General features: G+C 33.9%; 2 long non-coding RNA genes across 4 annotated transcripts in view; both read right to left on the reverse strand.

The window, feature by feature from the left end:
- The window catches only part of LOC106672339, a 43,145-nt gene extending 24,925 nt beyond the window's left edge, over nt 1-18,220 (reverse strand). The window contains exons 1-3 of one of the 3 annotated variants that reach the window (XR_002910585.1): nt 18,186-18,220; nt 16,054-16,219; nt 15,924-15,969 (exon numbers count right to left, since the gene is read on the reverse strand). This is a non-coding gene — a long non-coding RNA (uncharacterized LOC106672339). Of the gene's footprint in view, nt 1-15,923; nt 15,970-16,053; nt 16,220-17,987; nt 18,137-18,180 lie in introns of those variants that run through there. The other 2 variants (XR_002910586.1, XR_002910584.1) reach the window with 2 other exon arrangements.
- On the reverse strand, nt 4,748-9,521 carry LOC112127473. Its single transcript, XR_002910589.1, has 2 exons — nt 5,459-9,521; nt 4,748-4,864 (listed from the first exon to the last, which is right to left on the reverse strand). It is a non-coding gene; the product is annotated as an uncharacterized LOC112127473 (long non-coding RNA).
- Nucleotides 18,221-18,248: the final 28 nt, after the last annotated feature.

The raw sequence follows: 18,248 nt of genomic DNA on the forward strand, positions 1-18,248 counted from the left end.
TCGAGATAGTCCGCAAGGATATCCGAAAGCACTGAAAAATCACTACCATACCATTTTCTTAAGTCAAAACAATCAGTTTTTAGCAATTCAGTAAGTTGATGTCGAAGCTCCACCTCTTTTTCGAGGCTTTCTGACCCACTAATGGTATCGCCCATTCTTCGTCAGGGCTCATGATGTAAGAGGTCCATCCTTGTGATCCATCATCCTCAATTAAGTGCGAATTAAAGACTGAGCCAAATAGGCAGAAGTAAAACCATAAGTTAGAATTTGAAGTTCATACTTCACTACCATACTTTATCTTTAGAGGGTCTCCAAAACACGTCATGCTGATCCTGAGAATTAAGATAGATGTTTCTATACATCATTCTCATGTTGGTGAAAAGCGCAACGGCGTATGGCCGGAAAAATATCAAAATGTCACCAATTTAGGGTTGTAATTTTAGGCCAGAGAGAAGTCGATCGTTAAGAGAACCCTTGACGTTGTGAGAGGAAGCATTACTTCGGTGGTCGAGGAGGACTCTTTGTTCACCCAATAATGACGCAAAACGTAAGAGGACTGTAAACTAGCGGATGGCCTAAAGAGAAGTATTTTTCCATAAATGTCTGATAGGGTTCAGACATAACTGCACTGCAAAACAACCGACGTTCGAGAGACAAGAAACCGTTGTTAGGCCTGACCCCCCCCCCGGACCATTACCAACGGAGGAAGACTCTGGCTTGAAGGAAAGTGAGGCCGGAGTCCTCACGATAAGGAGTGGACTTAAAATGTTGTTCACACAGTTCATCCTCCGGATTCAATGGTTGTTTAGTTTCATCATCTTATTTCCCAAAAGCGGCGAAAATCCGCTTCAGATCCATCAGTTATTGTCAAAAAAGATTTCTTTATGAAGTCGGTCTGAGAAACTCTACCAAAAATGGTTTCCTGTTCCCCAGGAAGGATTGAATAATTTTTAACTAGAATTTCGGAGACATAGTCTTGCTCCATTCAAGAGATTGATGGAAGCTGGAAGGTGAAAGCGTTCATCAGGAAGTTTTAAATTTGTAAATTTGGAGAGCAAATCAGGAGGCAGCGGAGCCATGGGAAGAGGGCATGTTTGACAAAATCAATGCCTCAATCAATCCAATCAATAGGGCACTCTCAACACGACACGCAAGGATGACACAGAAGACAAACACTTTCAGCCCTGAAGATGATCTCAATAAAGATCGAAACGTTAGCACGATAAAGAAAATGTTTTTCTGAAAACCTACATCACACCCGACCGCTTCTCACGATATCTGAATAACTATCGATTAACGGTCACTAATCTCTACACACGTTAAGAATTTTGTTTTTTTCAAAAGTTGCTGTATCTATATGAACTATTTCATACTGTTTAGTAGGGTTAGGTGTTATGTTGAATATGAGTTGTCTTCTATAGTATTTCGTCACTTTACAAATCTCATATCTGTTGATGAAATTTTGAATTGATTTTCTCATGGTTGGCCAATAATAACGTTTGATTCTTTCTGTAGTTTCTTCGATTCCTGTATGGTTTGTTTTTCCAGTGTGATAATTTTCAATGATTTCTAGTTGTTCTTCCTCAAATACGTCTATTAATTTTGTCGTGTTTGAAAAACTTGAGTTCTGAGTGTTTAAAGTGTTTTACCATTACGGTTACTACATGGCCTAAATATTTTCCAAAATTCCGTTTTGTCTAACTTTATCTTGAGATTGGCTTCTCGTATTCCTGTAAAGACGGCTCTTAAATCGTGAATATGTTCTTGTACACCTGAACTATAAATTATGATATCGTCAAGGTATACCATGACGTTTTTAAACCTCTTAGAATGTTTTTAGAATCCATGACTCTTTGGAATATCCTAGGTGAATTCTTCAATCCAAAAGGCATCCATAAAAATTCGTAATGGCCTTAGTCTACGCTAAAAGCAGTTTTTTGGACACTTTCTGGGCTCATTTCGACCTGATGGAAACCTGAGGTTAAATCCAGAGTGCTAAAATCATTACACTTTCCTAATTTATCAAGGAAGATCAGTTATATTTAGAATCGGATATTGATCATCTATTGTCTTTTCGTTTAGTTTGTGGTAGTCTACTACTATCCGCCATTTTTGTTTTCCAGAGTTATCCAATTTCTTTGGAATGACCCACACTGGTGCATTCCAAGGGGAATGTGATGGTTGAATAATTTTTTGTTCCAATAATTTTCCTACTTGTTCTTGGATTTCTTGTCTGTGTATTTCTGGATATCTATATGTTTTAGTATAAATTGGTGTTTCGTCTTTAGTCCTAATTACGTGTTTGATTTGTGAAAGTCAGGTGTGTGTTTTCCTGGTAAAATATATCATTAATTCCTTTGTCAATTTTTTAATAGCTAATGTTTCTTCTGAATTCATGTGATCTGTTCTGATTTTAGTTAGGTCTACTTAATTTGATTTGACTTGATGATTTTTGTTCTAATGGGATAACTTCGTTAAAATTCGAGTTTTCCAATTGGATAGGAGCTTCTAATTTAAATTCCTAACTTACATCACTAAAATTTGTAACTACGCAAAACGCTTCGTGATCCTCTACTTTTACTAGGCATTCTTTTATCTCGCAATTATTATAGCTTATATGGGGAACAATCGCTTCACCAGATTTTACATTTTTTATGGGCATGTTTATAATTTGTTCACCTATGTTATATATTGCAGTTTCGTTACTGTTTTTTTGATATGGGATTTTCAACATTGGCGTGATGAGCTGATTATTTTCAAGATTGATACGAGTGTTCAGATATGTAAGAGCGTCTAAGCCTAATAAGAGATCGAATTTTTCGTCAAAATTTAAATATTCTAAATTTTAATTGTAATCCGCTAATAATTTGAAATAGATCGTTAAATGGAATAAATGTACTAAATTTTTTGGTCGGGGTTCCATGTGCCGAAGTAATTTTAAACGGATCTAATTTTATTGAGTTTTTATGTTTGTGCGCTATTTCAGGATTGACGAAGGATGTAGTACTACCTGTGTCGATTAAAATTGTGAGGGGTGGGTTTCTAAATTCTATATATGGGAGGCTTGCTTGGCTGCATTGTGTCATGATATTCATTGTGATATTCGGGTAGAGGCTTGTGTTTTCTAAAAAATGATCCATAGGTTCCAAGCTCGACTGATTTTGGTGTTGTGAATTTAGTGGTGGTTGTTTGGTTATTTAAGTGATGAATTTCTTCTACAGTGTAATTTGGACGGTGTTGACCGAATTTGGAATTTTGCTGTGTGTAAAAATTATTGGGTTCTCTGAACGATTGCTTCTTTGTATCGACATGGGTGTCGGTTTGATGTCAAGTCCGTTCGCAGGGCGAACATAGTGTTTTGTGAACTTTGTGTGTTAGGTTTTGTGGGAAATTAGAATACTGATTGGGGAATCTTGCTGAGTGTCTACTCTGTGGCTGAAAGCGAGGTTTCCTTGACGGATAATTGTCTGGTTCCTGAAATGTTTTCAAGAACTGAAAATCATTCATGAAGATATTTAGTGCTTCTGTGAAATTACTTGGGTTCCTAGTCCGCATAAGTGAGACTAGGGGTTCTTTTAGACCTCTTAGTAAGAAACGGAGTGCGTCACCTCTCGCATAATCAATTAAAGTGTTGGAATGAAAGAGATTGTGGTTTTTAAAATATGCTGTTTGTAAGTTTAACAAGTTCTGTACTCGTTGATAGAACTCATATGGTTTTTCATTTTGTTGTGTAGTCTAGAGATTTCAATCTGGAGAGTGAATGCATCCCTTTTGTAAGCATATCCCTCTAACAATGCAGTTTTTAAATCTGCCCAGTTTGACACGTTTACTATTTTCAATCACTTGAGCTGCAGGTCCTTTTATCTTATTTCTTAAACATGAAAGCAGGTATACATTTTGGAAGTTATTAGGGTGGTTAATATCTACAAATGTGTTAACTAATTTTTGTGATATGTCTATGAATCGTGTTAGAACAGTTGGGTCTCCTTGAATTCCGGGACCATGTCCAGAAATTCTCTTTTAAATTCTGGGAGAGCCATTTTGGATATTTGTTAACAATTAATAAAAATTTTCTTTTTTTTAAGAATATTACAAATTTAAATGAGAAAATTATTTTAATTAATGTCTTACATAAAAATGAGAGCTCCTACGACCATATTCACTGATACCGAGGGCCTAGAAGTTCGATGTCGTTGTTCGGGAGAAAAGTTCATATGTGCTGAACACTTCACCGATTGGTGATTGTCTGATTGTTGATTAACCGTTGAAACGGAAGTTACTCAATATTCATTCAATAACTTTCGACAATGTCCTGTCCGACTGCGCCAGTTAAATAATTTCTTTTGTTGAATGCATTTTTAAAAACTTTTATTCCAAAAATTACAAATAAGTACTGATGTACATTCAGTTCTTTTAGTTCTAACTTAAAACTAACTCGTTTGTTAAATGAAAATCCTTATCAAATCTCTAGAATGGGAGAGTGTTGATGACAATTCTAGGAGCAACACCTGCACCCTAGCATTGTCATCACCTTATTTATTTAACAAAATAGTGATATATATATATATATACAACGCTTACATGCAGGTGTCATTCCTAGTATTGTAGTCAGCACCTTCTCCCTCCCAAGAGACCTACTTATTTAATTCTGTATTTTTAATAATGATTCCTTGCCTAGAGCTTGATGAGAGTACATCGTTAAATTAGGTTAAAACTTGTTCTTGTAACTTCAAATAAAGTTTTTTTTAAAAAGGAATCCGCAGTTGAAGTTATTTAACTGGCGCAGTCGGTAGGACGGCAAAGGATCTCAAGAGGACATTGAAGATCATCTGTTTCTACAGTTAACTTGCCGACCGAACATCATCTGCAATTTGAAAGGAACATGGTATACCTTGAAGTAATACTGTAAGTTCATAAAATTTTATTATTTTTCGATTGTTATTTTATTTTCAAATGTACACAAACATTTACTTAAAATTAAGTATAAAATATAGGTGTTTGTTAAACTGAGTAAAATAATAAAAATAATACTAATCATAATAATAAAAAGAATAATAATAATAAAAAATAAAAATAATAATAATTTTTTTTACGAATAACATAAAAGGAATAAAATTGTAAAATAGCTTTGAATAGGATTCAAGAGTTAAATTTTGGTATAAAATCAAATTCCTACCTTTGATGGTAATCCAAACCATCTAAATAGTTTCATTTCTGCCGTAAATGAAATTCAAGTTCTTTTTGGTACGCTGAACCCTGACCTAACCGAATACAAAAAAGCAGTTGCCTTCTTAGGTATAAAATCGAAATTAATAGGGAAGGCTAGGGAACAGACGAAAAACCACACATTTCACACATGGCATGGCATGAAAAATCATTTGCTGAATAGTTTCAGACAGACATCTAACTTAGAGACAATAATGAATGAAATCTTGAGTTTACCAGCAACAACAAATACAAATTATATGAAGAGACACAAGACAGATTCTTTGAATTTAAAGGCACACTCGGACTAGAAAACTACAATGACCAACAGCAAGAAGCGGTCAGCGAAGTAGTCGAAAAATGGGTGGTTCACAACTTCATTGGGAAAACTGAACGAACCATTCAGAAGTAACTTAGCTAATAGAAATCCGAAAACTCTGCCTGAAGTCGGAAGTCTTCTTCACAACGATTATCAATACCTAAAACAACATAATTTCACAACACGACCTCAATTTATTAATAAATCACCCGGTAATCAACGATTCTTACATTAAGGGGCGACATCTCAATTTAAAAATTTCACAAAGGAACCAGGAAATTCCCAACAGACTCATTACCAACAAAACATGTTTGCACCCAAACAACAGATTCACAACGGGCAAAACATACACCCAACACCTATGAGCATTTCCACACGGGGTACGCAACAAAACCCCACATTCAACCGCAACATTCACAATTTTAATAAAACTTCTGGACAAAACAGGTATAAATTAGAAGGGTTAAATAACGTTGCAACTACGGAAAATTTTGAAGACAACGAGTCTCAAAATGACTTTGAATATGATTTAACAGAAAATTTTTCAGGGGATATAGAAACAAAAGAACTACGTCAGAACCATTTTTTAGAGGATGGAGAAAAATTCCCGAATATCACTTCAATAATACTACCGAAAGCATACTACCATATATTTTATTCCCGAATAATAATTTAAAAATCCTTATCGATACAGGTAGTACGAAATTGTTTATCAAACCAAATATTGCTAAAACATACTTTAACGCAAAATTTAAATTCAAACCATTTAAAATCCAAACAGCCCATGGAACATCTTTAGAAAAATACAGCACTGTCATAAATTGCTCCGAATTATTCAACTTTGATTCTCTCTTCCTAGAATTCACTGTGTTTTATTTTCACGATTATTTCGATATTTTAATCGGGCTCGACAATCTACAAAAGCTGAACGCCCACATAGACTTCAGAACAAACACACTTAGCACTCCTCGTCAGAAAATTAAAATTCTCTATTATCAAATACCTAAATCGAACCACAACATAATAAACAGGAATTCAAAAACAATGGTAAAAACTAGAAACACCAGAAAAGAGGAAATTAAAAACCCAATTTTTGTAGAAAATTTTGAAACTTCACACACTCTAACATCTGAGAGTCAAATGACGGAACCCATGGTTAATTTAATTAGAACCGACCATATGAATTTTGAGGAGAAAGCAGCAACAACAAAAATTATTAAAGAGTTCAACGAAATATTTCACACAAACGGTAAAGCACTCTCATTTACAAATAAAATTAAACATTACATCAGAACCACAGACGAAATACCGGTTTACACTAGGTCATACAGATACCCTGAAATCCACAAACACGAAATAGAAAAACAAATTAACGAAATGCTTAGTCAAAAAATCATCCAAAATTCGCACTCTCCATGGAATTCTCCAGTATGGATAGTACCCAAAAAACTAGACGCATCAAAACAAAAGAAATGGAGCCTAGTTATCGATTACAGAAAATTAAATGAGAAGACCATTGACGACGTATATCCTATACCGAATATAACGGAATTGTTAGACAAATTGGGACGCAGTCAATATTTCACCGTGTTGGACTTAACATCGGGTTTTCACCAAGTAGAACTTGAACCGTAAAGCATTCCTAAAACGGCCTTTTCTACGGACAACGGTCGAGTTCCTCAGAATGCCGTTCGGATTGAAAAATAGCCCACGAACATTCCAACGGGTAATGAACAATGTACTGTCAGGATTAAAAAATTGTCAAATCTATCTCGATGATGTAATTATATATAGCACTAGTCTTCAGGAACATGTAGAAGACATAAGAAGAGTCTTAACCCGCTTAAAAGATGCAAATCTAAAAATTCAGTTAGATAAGACGGAATTCTTTAAAAAGGAAGTAGCTTATTTGGGTCACATTGTAACTCCTGAAGGCGTGAAACCTAACCCCGATAAAATACGTGCTATTGAAAAATTTACAATCCCCCGAACAGCCGAACAACTCAAAGGGTTCCTCGGACTCCTCGGTTATTACAGAAAATTTATCGCCAATTTCGCTGAATTAACGAAACCACTAACGCGTAAATTAAAAAAGGGAGCCACCATCAACGCCAATGAATTGGAATACAAGGAATGTTTTGAGAAATGTAAACATATATTGATAAACGAACCGATCCTTAAATACCCGGACTATTCAAAACCTTTTTCCCTAACAACGGACGCCAGCAATGTTGCATTAGAGGAGCTGTCCTAAGTCAGAATTTCAATGGTAGAGACCACCAATCGCATATGCCAGCCGCACGTTGTGTGAATCGGAAACGAAACTATCAACAATTGAAAAGGAATTACTTGCGATCGTCTGGGCTACTAAATGCTTTAGGCCGTACCTTTATGGTAGAAAATTCCAAATCCTAAGTGATCACCGCCCGTTACAATGGTTATTCTCTATGAGAGAACCAAATTCAAAGTTATTGAGGTGGAGATTAAAATTAGGAGAGTTCAATTTTGATATTAAATATAAAAAAGGATCTGAAAATGTGATCGCGGACACATTGTCAAGAGTGGAAATTATTCCAAATCACTCATCGACGAAAAAATTGACCATATAAGTGTGCACAGAACCAACCGACAACGTCGAGGACTTATTAATGGACTTGGATCAGTTATAAAATTTATTACAGGAAACCTAGACAACACAGACAAGGAAAACTTTGACAATCTTATCAATCAAATTAAAGACAACCAAATAGATATTGAAAATCAAATCAAATCTATGTACTCTGTAAATAATGAATTAATTATAAATTTCAATGAAACTATTCAAACACTTCAGACAAATGGCGAAGAATTGGAATACAAAATAAATTTAATAGGACGGAAAATAAAATACCAAGCAGAAATAATTGAAATCAAGGATGCATTTCACCAAATTCAGATACTATATGAACTGCTCTTCAATACTCTTCAGGACATTGAAAATTCCTTAACATTCTGTAAATTACAAATCATGCACTCACGTATAATGAGTAGTAATAATTTATTTAAAGAATTAAAACGATTAGAATATTATTTAAAACCTCACCTCTTGCTAGAAGTAAAATTTGAAGATTTATTAAATTTTGAAAATATGTTAAGAATGCATTGTACGATCGATACCGATCTTAGGGTAACTTATTTCCTCCAACTGCCTATATTTTCTGAGGAAATTTTTGAATTATTTAACTTATATCCCATTCCAAGAAAATATAAAAATGAATTTTTTACTATAATACCAGATGCATATTATGTGTTAAAATCGAAAAATAATAAAATTATAACTCTTAATGGAGGCTGTTTAAAGCACAAGGTATACCAGTGTTCCAAAAGATTAATATCCACTCATCAAGATTCCTGTACAGAAGAACTCCTGCTGACTGGAAACACTACACTTTGCAAATTCAGTAAACTCACAGTCCAGGATAATCAACTAGTCTTTATTCCGTTAATCAACCAATTTCTGGCAGTATTCACAACCCCGGATAAAATCAAGATACTACAACATAACTTCATCGAAACTAAAGCCATGGAAGGAATATTTCTCATTAAGGCTAAGAATGAAGAAATGATGTACAAAACAAGCCGCTAATCTTCGAATCGTTCACTTATGGAAAACCTACCTTGATACAAAACATCAACCTATTAATTTCACCGAAGCAATCTTCAGGGATTACCATAAAACTATGGAACTTCAACCTAAAGAAGATTTCGCCGAATACCTTTAACTCAATAAATATCTCTACCAATATGTTTACCTATCCTACCATATGGACATGTATACTGTATTTTATATTCATTGTAATCATCATATGTTGTATAATTAGCTATAAGAAATTGGAAAGATATGTACTCTCAAATTTTATGAAAAATAATGTTGATATAGAAAGTGAAGTAAATTTAGAACCCCAGGGTATATATAAGTTATATACGAGTATAAACATTGTGTTAAATAAATAATATGATGACAATGCTAGGATGCAGGTGTTGCTCCTAGAATTGTCATCAGCACTCTCTCCCACTCTAGAAATTTTATAAGGATTTTCATTTTAACAAACGTTAGTCTTAAGCCAGATTTACAAAAAACATATCGACGAGATTTGATTTAGATTCATAAAGTTCTGAATGTATATCAGTAACTTATTTGTAATTTCTTTGAATAAAAGTTTTTTAAAAACACATTCGTCCAAAGAAATTATTTAACTGGCGCAGTCGGTCTGGACATTGTCGAAAGTTATAATCGAGTAACTTTCCGTTTTAACGTTAATCAGCAATCGGACAATCAATGATCGGTGAAGAGTTCAACGCATATGAACTTTTCTCCCGAACAACGACATCGAACTTCTAGGCCCTCAGAACCAGCGAAAATGGTCGTAGGAGCTCTTGTTTTCATGTAAGAAACATTTAAAATAATCTCATTTAAATTTGTAAAATTATTAACATATTCTTAAAAAACGAAAATTTTTATTAATTGTTAACAAATATCAAAAATGGCTCTCCCAAAATTTAAAAGAGAATTTCTGGACATGATTCCGGAATTCAATGGAGACCCAACCGTTCTTACGCGATTCATAGACATATCGGAAAAATTAGTTAACATTTGTAGACACTAACCACCCTAATAATTTCCAAAATGTATACCTGCTTTCATGCTTAAGAAATAAGATAAAAGGTCCTGCAGCTCAAGTGATTGAAAATAGTAACGTATCAAACTGGGCAGATTTAAAAACTGCATTGTTAGAGGGATACGCCGAGAAAAGGGACGAATTCACTCTCCACATCTCTAGACTAACACAACAAAACGAAACACCGTATGAGTTCTATCAACGAGTACAAAACCTTTTAAACTTACAAATAGCATATTTTAAAAACCACAATCCCCTTCAATCCAACACTTTAATTGATTATGCGAGAAGCGTCGCACTCCGTGTCTTACTAAGAGGTCTAAAAGAACCTCTAGGCTCACTTATGCGGACTAGGAATCCAAGTAATTTCACAGAAGCATTAAATATCCTTACGAATGATTTTCAGTTCTTGAATACTTTTCAGGAACCAGACAATTATCCTTCAAGGAAACATCGATTTCAACCACCTATTGGACACCCAGCAAGATTCCCCAATCAATATCTTAATTTCCCTCAAAATACAAAATCTAACACACAAAACACCATTTTCGCACCGCGAATTCAAGCCGCGAACGGACGTGACATCAGACCGACACCCATGTCGATACAAAGTAGACAATCGTTCAAAGAACCCAATAATTTTTTCACGCAGCAAAATTCCAAATTCGGCCAACACCGTCCAAATTACACGGTAGAAGAAATTCATCACTTAAATAACCAGACAACCGCCACAGAAAATTCACAACACTAAAATCAATCGAGCTCGAAACCCATGGATCATTTTTTAGAAAACAAAAGCCTCTACCCGAGTATCACTTGACACAATGCAACCAAGCAAACCTCCCATATATAGAATTTAGAAACCCACCTCTCAAAATTTTAATTGATACAGGTAGTACAACATCCTTTATCAATCCTGAAGTAGCACACAAACATTTTAAAAAATCAATAAAATTAGACCCGTTTAAAATAACTTCGGCACACGGAAACTCGACCGAGAAATTTAGTACATTTATTCCATTTAACGATCTATTTGAAATTAGCGGATTACATTTAAAATTTAGGATATTTAAATTTCACGAAAAATTGATCTCTTATTAGGCTTAGACGCTCTTACATATCTACTTAATCGATCTTGAAAATAATCAGCTCGTCACGCCACACACTACGTTGAAAATCTCGTATCAAAAAAACAATAACTAAACTGCAATATATAATATAGGTGCGAGTGCAGAACAAATAAAAGTTCCCATAAGAAATGTAAAATCCGGTGAAGCGATCGTTCCCCATATAAACTATAATAATTGTGAGATAAAGCATTGCAAGGGCACTGATAATAAAGTCGCTGATGCGTTATCACGTGAACTAAATGTGAACTATGATGACACAGGAGACAAAGAAGTCAATGACTTCCTTACGCAATTCTTTCTAGAAAATCCGGACATCGCGGAAGAAGTTTTCAAAAACCCTAATGAAATACAGGAAAACCAATCAGTTATCGTAAATTTAGACGAACTTGAAAATGACAATGGAACGGACATTGAGACAGTTCACTCCAACGCGGAAGGAAATACGATAATAACCATCCCCATTATCGAAGGACCGGTTAATATCGGGAAAAACCAAATAATTATATCATTAGTAGAACAGTCCCACTAAACCGAAAATAATAAAGTTAAATGAAAACAAAACAAGGCTCATAATTCAAATTTCAAAAACAAACTTCGAATCAGACATTATAGAGTTCGTAAAAACATATATAGTCCCGAAAACAAAATACTCCCTTTTCTTCGAAGACGACATTTATGAACAATTTAGCTCCGTAATGGTAAAACACTTTAAACACTCAGAACTCAAGTTTTTCAAACACACGACAAAATTAATAGACGTATTTGAGGAGGAAGAACAATTAGAAATCATTGAAAACTACCACACTGGAAAAACAAACCATAGAGGAATCGAAGAAACTACGGAAAGAATCAAACGTTGTTATTATTGGCCGAACATGAGAAAATCAATTCAAAATTTCATCAACAGATGTGAGATTTGTAAAGTGACGAAATACGACAGAAGACCGTTAAAACTCAAATTCAACATAAACACCCACAAACAGAAAACTCTTTTGTTACATCAAAAGATTAATGAACTAAATTCGAAAATCAAAGAAACAACTATAGCAACGCTAAACCGAGAGAGAGAGAAGAATTACCTGATATCCCCGAAGAGGTATATATACGAAATAAACAAAAACAAAGTAAAACAAAAAACAAATATAAAAAACAAACGCTAAAATCAATCAACAGAACTCTGAAATTAGGTAAACTAAATGCACAACACTATAACACACAAAGTAAAATCCACTTGTCAGATGTTCAAAGACCTAGGAAAACCACTCAAAAAATGGACGCTGTTCCAGGTCCATCCTCAGCTGTTATACAAACGGACTGAATATCAAAAACATCACAACAAACCCTGGTATACTACCCATAAGGCTAGGAAAAGCGAAAATCCAACAAACACACCACACTCTTATTCATTACTACAATGTTACAGAATTAGACACCAAATTCAGTGAGTTAAACGTTAATTATTTGAAAATCTTTGAGCTGGCAAAAACCGACACTGATATAAAGAAAAAATTAAATAATTATTTTAAAATTATTAATTATGAAGGCAGTGTAATAAGCAAAAAACTAAATGCGTTAATTGTACAGAGAAAATTTAGAATAAAAAGAGGAATAATAAACGGTTTAGGATCCATCGTAAAATTCATAACAGGTAACTTAGACGCCTATGATGGCGAAAATTATGAAAAAATGTTAGCAGATATAAAGAATAATGTAAATAACTTTAATTATCAATTAAATAGTCAATACTCTGTAAACAATATGTTAATAAAAAATTATAAAGATTTGATTAAGGAAATAAATATTAATAATGTAGAATTAAAAAATAAAATTGTAGAACTTAATAATATCATTAGGGATAATAATAAGGACATTTATGTATTAGAATTAGAAAATATGCTTAACCAACTTGTTATATTATTTGAATTAATCTCTGATATGCTAAGGGAAATAGAAAATTCTATTGTATTCTGTAATCTAGGGAGACTACATCCCAGTATAATCAAACCTAGAGATATGTTTAATGAATTAAACAAATTATTAAAACATTATCCCGGTGGATTTCCATTTGAACTAAAACTAGAGAATATCCTAAAACTTGAATCAATGGTAAAAACTAAATGTAAATATTATAATAATGAAATTGTGTACTATTTGTCACTACCTGTAACGCAACAAACAGATTATGACCTGTATTGTCTACTTTCCATTCCATCTTATTACAAAAACAAATTTATAACTGTGCTGGCAGAGTACAAATACTTTTTGAAGTCAAGAGACAATTCGATTATCCAACCACTGAAAAAACTGTGCCCTGAAATCAACGGAGTTTACCTTTGCTCCACCGAGGAGGAGGTTCATCAAGCAACACCTTGCGGCGAGAATATATTGCTTCATGAAAACATGGAACATTGCCAGATTGCTGACATCAAAATAGCCAACAATTTACTGCAACGAATTCCAGAAATTAACCAATACCTAGCAATTTTTGCGAAACCTGACACTATTAAAATAGAAACTTCAAGTGGCCTGGAAATGCATAAATTGAAAGGGTTGTTCCTCATAGATGCAGAAGACAGCACTCTATTCTACAGGAACAAGGAGGTTAACCTACAGACTCGCACTTCTGGAAGACCACGCTGGTTGAGTGGCTTGTCGTTCCCAATGGAAAAGATGAAGAACCTGAACATCACCGCTCATCTACAAAAATTGGAAATGGACATACCAACCTTCATCCACAACATTCAAGAAACTCCATCTGTACATGTTAATCCCAGCCTTTGGACTATCCTTCTGTATATAATTCTACCCGTCATATTAACTGTAATCACTATTATTTTGTATAGATATAAGAAAAGTATGTTAGCCTTAAGTAACCACAGGTGTGGTTTATTGCAAATGTAAAATAATACGTTAGAATAGAATAAATTAGTTCAAATTTTTATAATTGTCATATTTTTCTTTTTTTTTTCACGAGCTTCCAGGGAAGCTCTCTCTAAGGGGGGAGGAGTTATATACGAGTATAAACATTGTGTTAAATAAATAATGTGATGACAATGCTAGGATGCAGGTGTTGCTCCTAGAATTGTCATCAGCACTCTCTCCCACTCTAGAAATTTTATAAGGATTTTCATTTTAACAAACGTTAGTCTTAAGCCAGATTTACAAAAAACATATCGACGAGATTTGATTTAGATTCATAAAGTTCTGAATGTATATCAGTAACTTATTTGTAATTTCTTTGAATAAAAGGTTTTTAAAAACACATTCGTCCAAAGAAATTATTTAACTTTATTATTATATATATATATGTATATATTTATTTATTTATAACAAGTTAGGACTCATATATATTTATAACTTGTTCCCTGATTTCCGCACTTCCAGAAAGATCCAGGGAAACCAAGGAAGGCTAGATAGGGTTACAGTTTCACTTCAAAAATGTTTTAGATGTTTTGATTAAGCCACTATTTCATTCATTTATTTAACAACTTTATAGAAACATTTTCTTAGACAAATATAAAATTGCCTCAGTTATACCAGTACCGATGTTTTCTTATGTTTGGACCTCAATAGTTTAACTTATGATTTTTCCTTCTTGAAGGTGGGATAATAGGTCATCTCAAAAAAACCACAACCAGTTTTTATCCACAACGTTCGGATTTATTTTAATCCTTCCTCAGGTGAGTTAACGCAATGGTTAAAACAGTGGTCGTCAGTCATTAATATTTTATAACAGTTTATTTTAAAAAAGACCCAGTTAAATTTTTAAGTCTTTCAGACTCCGAACATTTTAAAAATTTTGAACCTGACCAATATGTATTTACAATATGTACTTATACCAGTATGTAAATCTGAATAAAAGAATGACCCTTCATATTATTGCCATATGTCATTAATTAGTAATTTGTCAAAAATATAATCAAAATCAGGTTAAAAGATTACGTGAAAATAAAACAATGGAAAACTCCCAATTTGATTTTCACTCTTATATGGGGTTAATATCCAAATTTACTAAATATGTGTGCAATAAATGTTAATAAAAAGATCATTCCTGGATGTAACAATGTGTACATTTAGTAGGCAACAGTTTATGTGAAAAAAGTTGGAATAAGAGGAATAGCACTTGATACATTACCTCTAGAAAACAAATAGTGCAAATAAGTGATATATGTAGTCAAATAGAAGAAATTAAAGACTGTAATTAGCCAAGAAACAGCACTGAGTCCAATTTTACTCTTCCTGTACATCAATGATTTGACAAAAAAATCAGTGACCAACAATTTATTTGCAAATGATTTTGCTTTCATCTCAACTGCTGACTCCTCGCCGAATGGTTTAAATATGTTATGGAAATTTAATTTTTAAAATAAAACAAAATATTTGTCATATAAAAATTGTTGACAGAGCAATTGATAGGTAACAGAATTTATATTTTTGCTTCTTTTCAACTCAGTTAAACATTACTGTAATGTTGTAGAACTACGTTTAAAATTATGTCATTTAACAACATGGAAGTGTGAAATTATTGCACAAAATATATAATTAACTGGTTGTTAAATTCGTGAGGAGCGATCAAAAATGAGGTTATTAAAAAAAACAAAAAAAACACACCTTTTCATTTTTTGCCTGTTTTGACCTTTCAAATCTTCATCAGGGCCTGGGTGAATTGCAAAACGTGTCGGTTGGAAAAATTACAATACAGATGTAAATATAATCTTTGAACCAAGTATTTCATACTCACATAAAGCGTGGTGCTATTCTTGTGGTGTCATATTGGTGCTGAGTGAAATGTGATGGTGTGGATCAAAGTCACGACAGCTCTAGTGGTTAGCGCAGCGACATATTGAACTGAAGATTGAGGGTTCGAATCTTGCTTGTGACAATAACTTTTTCATCTCAACCAACACCTTATATAAAAAAATAATTAATTGAATTAATTAATATGGTCAATTATGACTGCTAAACAAATATGGATTAGTAAATAATTAACATAGAGTAAGGCAGTCTTTCCAATGATTCTAATATTTTTTAATTTTCTGATAATTCCCCCAACTCTCTTGAGCAATTAATATATAGTTACCATAATCATATCTTTATAGTTTATGGTGTTTACAATCTACCTAAATGCGTAGAAATAGAAAGTACAAATAACTTTACCAACTCTTACAAACTAGTGTCAAAAAAGATGGAATTTCTTGGTTTCATCAATATAATAAAACAGTCAACATCAATAATACTATATGTACTTTATTTAATATCCTCTATTCAACTAGTAAAATGTTCCAAAGTTAACGAGAACCTACTTATTATTGATAATCATTTCCCATATCTTGATATATCAGTTACTTTTAGAAACATTTAGACCTATTAAGTGCAAATTTAGTTATTTAGATTTTAATAATTCCTACTTCCTTTGGAAGTAGGTAATACAAATAACTAATAATTTCCCGGATGTTATGACTGTCTTTCAGAACTTCCAGATCCTGTCACAAATATCATCTTTAGTTTTAACAGTTTAACCTTCACAAGCTATCCTTTCACGAAGTATCTGCTAAATTGATTTATCTTAAATCAACTGCCTTTATAGGCCCTGATGGAATCCCTGTACAGTTCTTAAAAATCTGTCTATTCATTAAAACATCCCCCTTGATCTCTTTAACAGGTTTACAGACACCTACTTTTATTGATATTTTGAAATTATCCTGAGTCATCTCTATTCATGTCAGGCAAAAAATTTACATTTCGAACTACTGGCTTCTCCAAACTGTCAATTTTCCATTAATTCTTTGAATCTCTCATTTATGATTATTTACATCCTTAGTTAACTCTACCTAGTTGAAGGAAGCTTCATAGAGAACGTGGAATACCACAAGATATGAGAATCTGGCTTAAGTACAGTAGCGAGCATTTGGGTCCTCTGTTCTGATTCTTGGAGGAAACAGGGTAGCATTACTTTATATTGTAGTTTTTTTTTTTTTTCCAATGTATACCAGGAACTGGAGGAGTTCCCTCCTGAGCATTGCAGCTGTACAGCTTATTGTACTTTATCCCTGGCTCCATTTTTTAGGGGGCTCGCAACACGTGTGAATTTGAGCCAATGGGGTTCTTCCATCGAAGAAACTTATTTTGGAAGGGGGTTAGGACCAAATTCAGGGTCGCTGAGATCTGATCCTGCTCCTTCCATTGATGAGTGCTGTGTCAATTTCTTTCAATTGCAGCCACCGGTCCCCTTAGGCGTCAGAAAAAGTCCAAAGGCGACGGTGGGGATCGAACCCACGACCGCCGGGATCTACGAGCCGAGAGTCTGACGCCTTAACCACTTGGCTACCGCGGCTCCCATTGTACTGATAGTTTTATGTCCCTAGCATGTGTTTAGAGTGAATGTATTTATTGGCGTTAATGTGTAGTCTTAGGACTGATGGCAGAATATTGAGTACACCATTGGCCCTGATTATGTAAGTGTAAAACTAAGTTGAGTATTCAACCATCCTAACGGAGTGAAGGTATTCAAATAAGAAAGAATGTATTTTAAGTGAATGGATTTCGGATCTGATTCTGAGCTGAAATGACCCCTGAAGCCCAATCTCAGCGCCTGGACGAGTAAAACTGAGGACCGACCCCGGACTGCTAACACCTGAGGTTAAGGTTTCATTTACTACCGGTAATTTATCGTACATCACAAAAGCTGGAATTGCCGTTGGAATGCGAGAACTGTGTGTATGTACGCGTGTATAGATTTGAGCCAATCAATAATCAGTTCCCCATAAGTACACTACTACTCTTCGACCTTTTTTCATCATTATTTAATTATTATGACAACGAAGATGTAACAAAAGTTTAAAAAAAGTAAAATAAACATGAATGTTACATAACCAATTAGTTTCTCAGTTCCCTCCAATCACAAACCGCTACAGCGCCTCGGCGATTTTAAAATTT

The sequence above is a fragment of the Cimex lectularius genome, unplaced genomic scaffold (assembly GCF_000648675.2).
Source record: "Cimex lectularius strain Harlan isolate CLEC.00 unplaced genomic scaffold, Clec_2.1 scaffold260, whole genome shotgun sequence".
NCBI lineage: Eukaryota > Metazoa > Arthropoda > Insecta > Hemiptera > Cimicidae > Cimex > Cimex lectularius.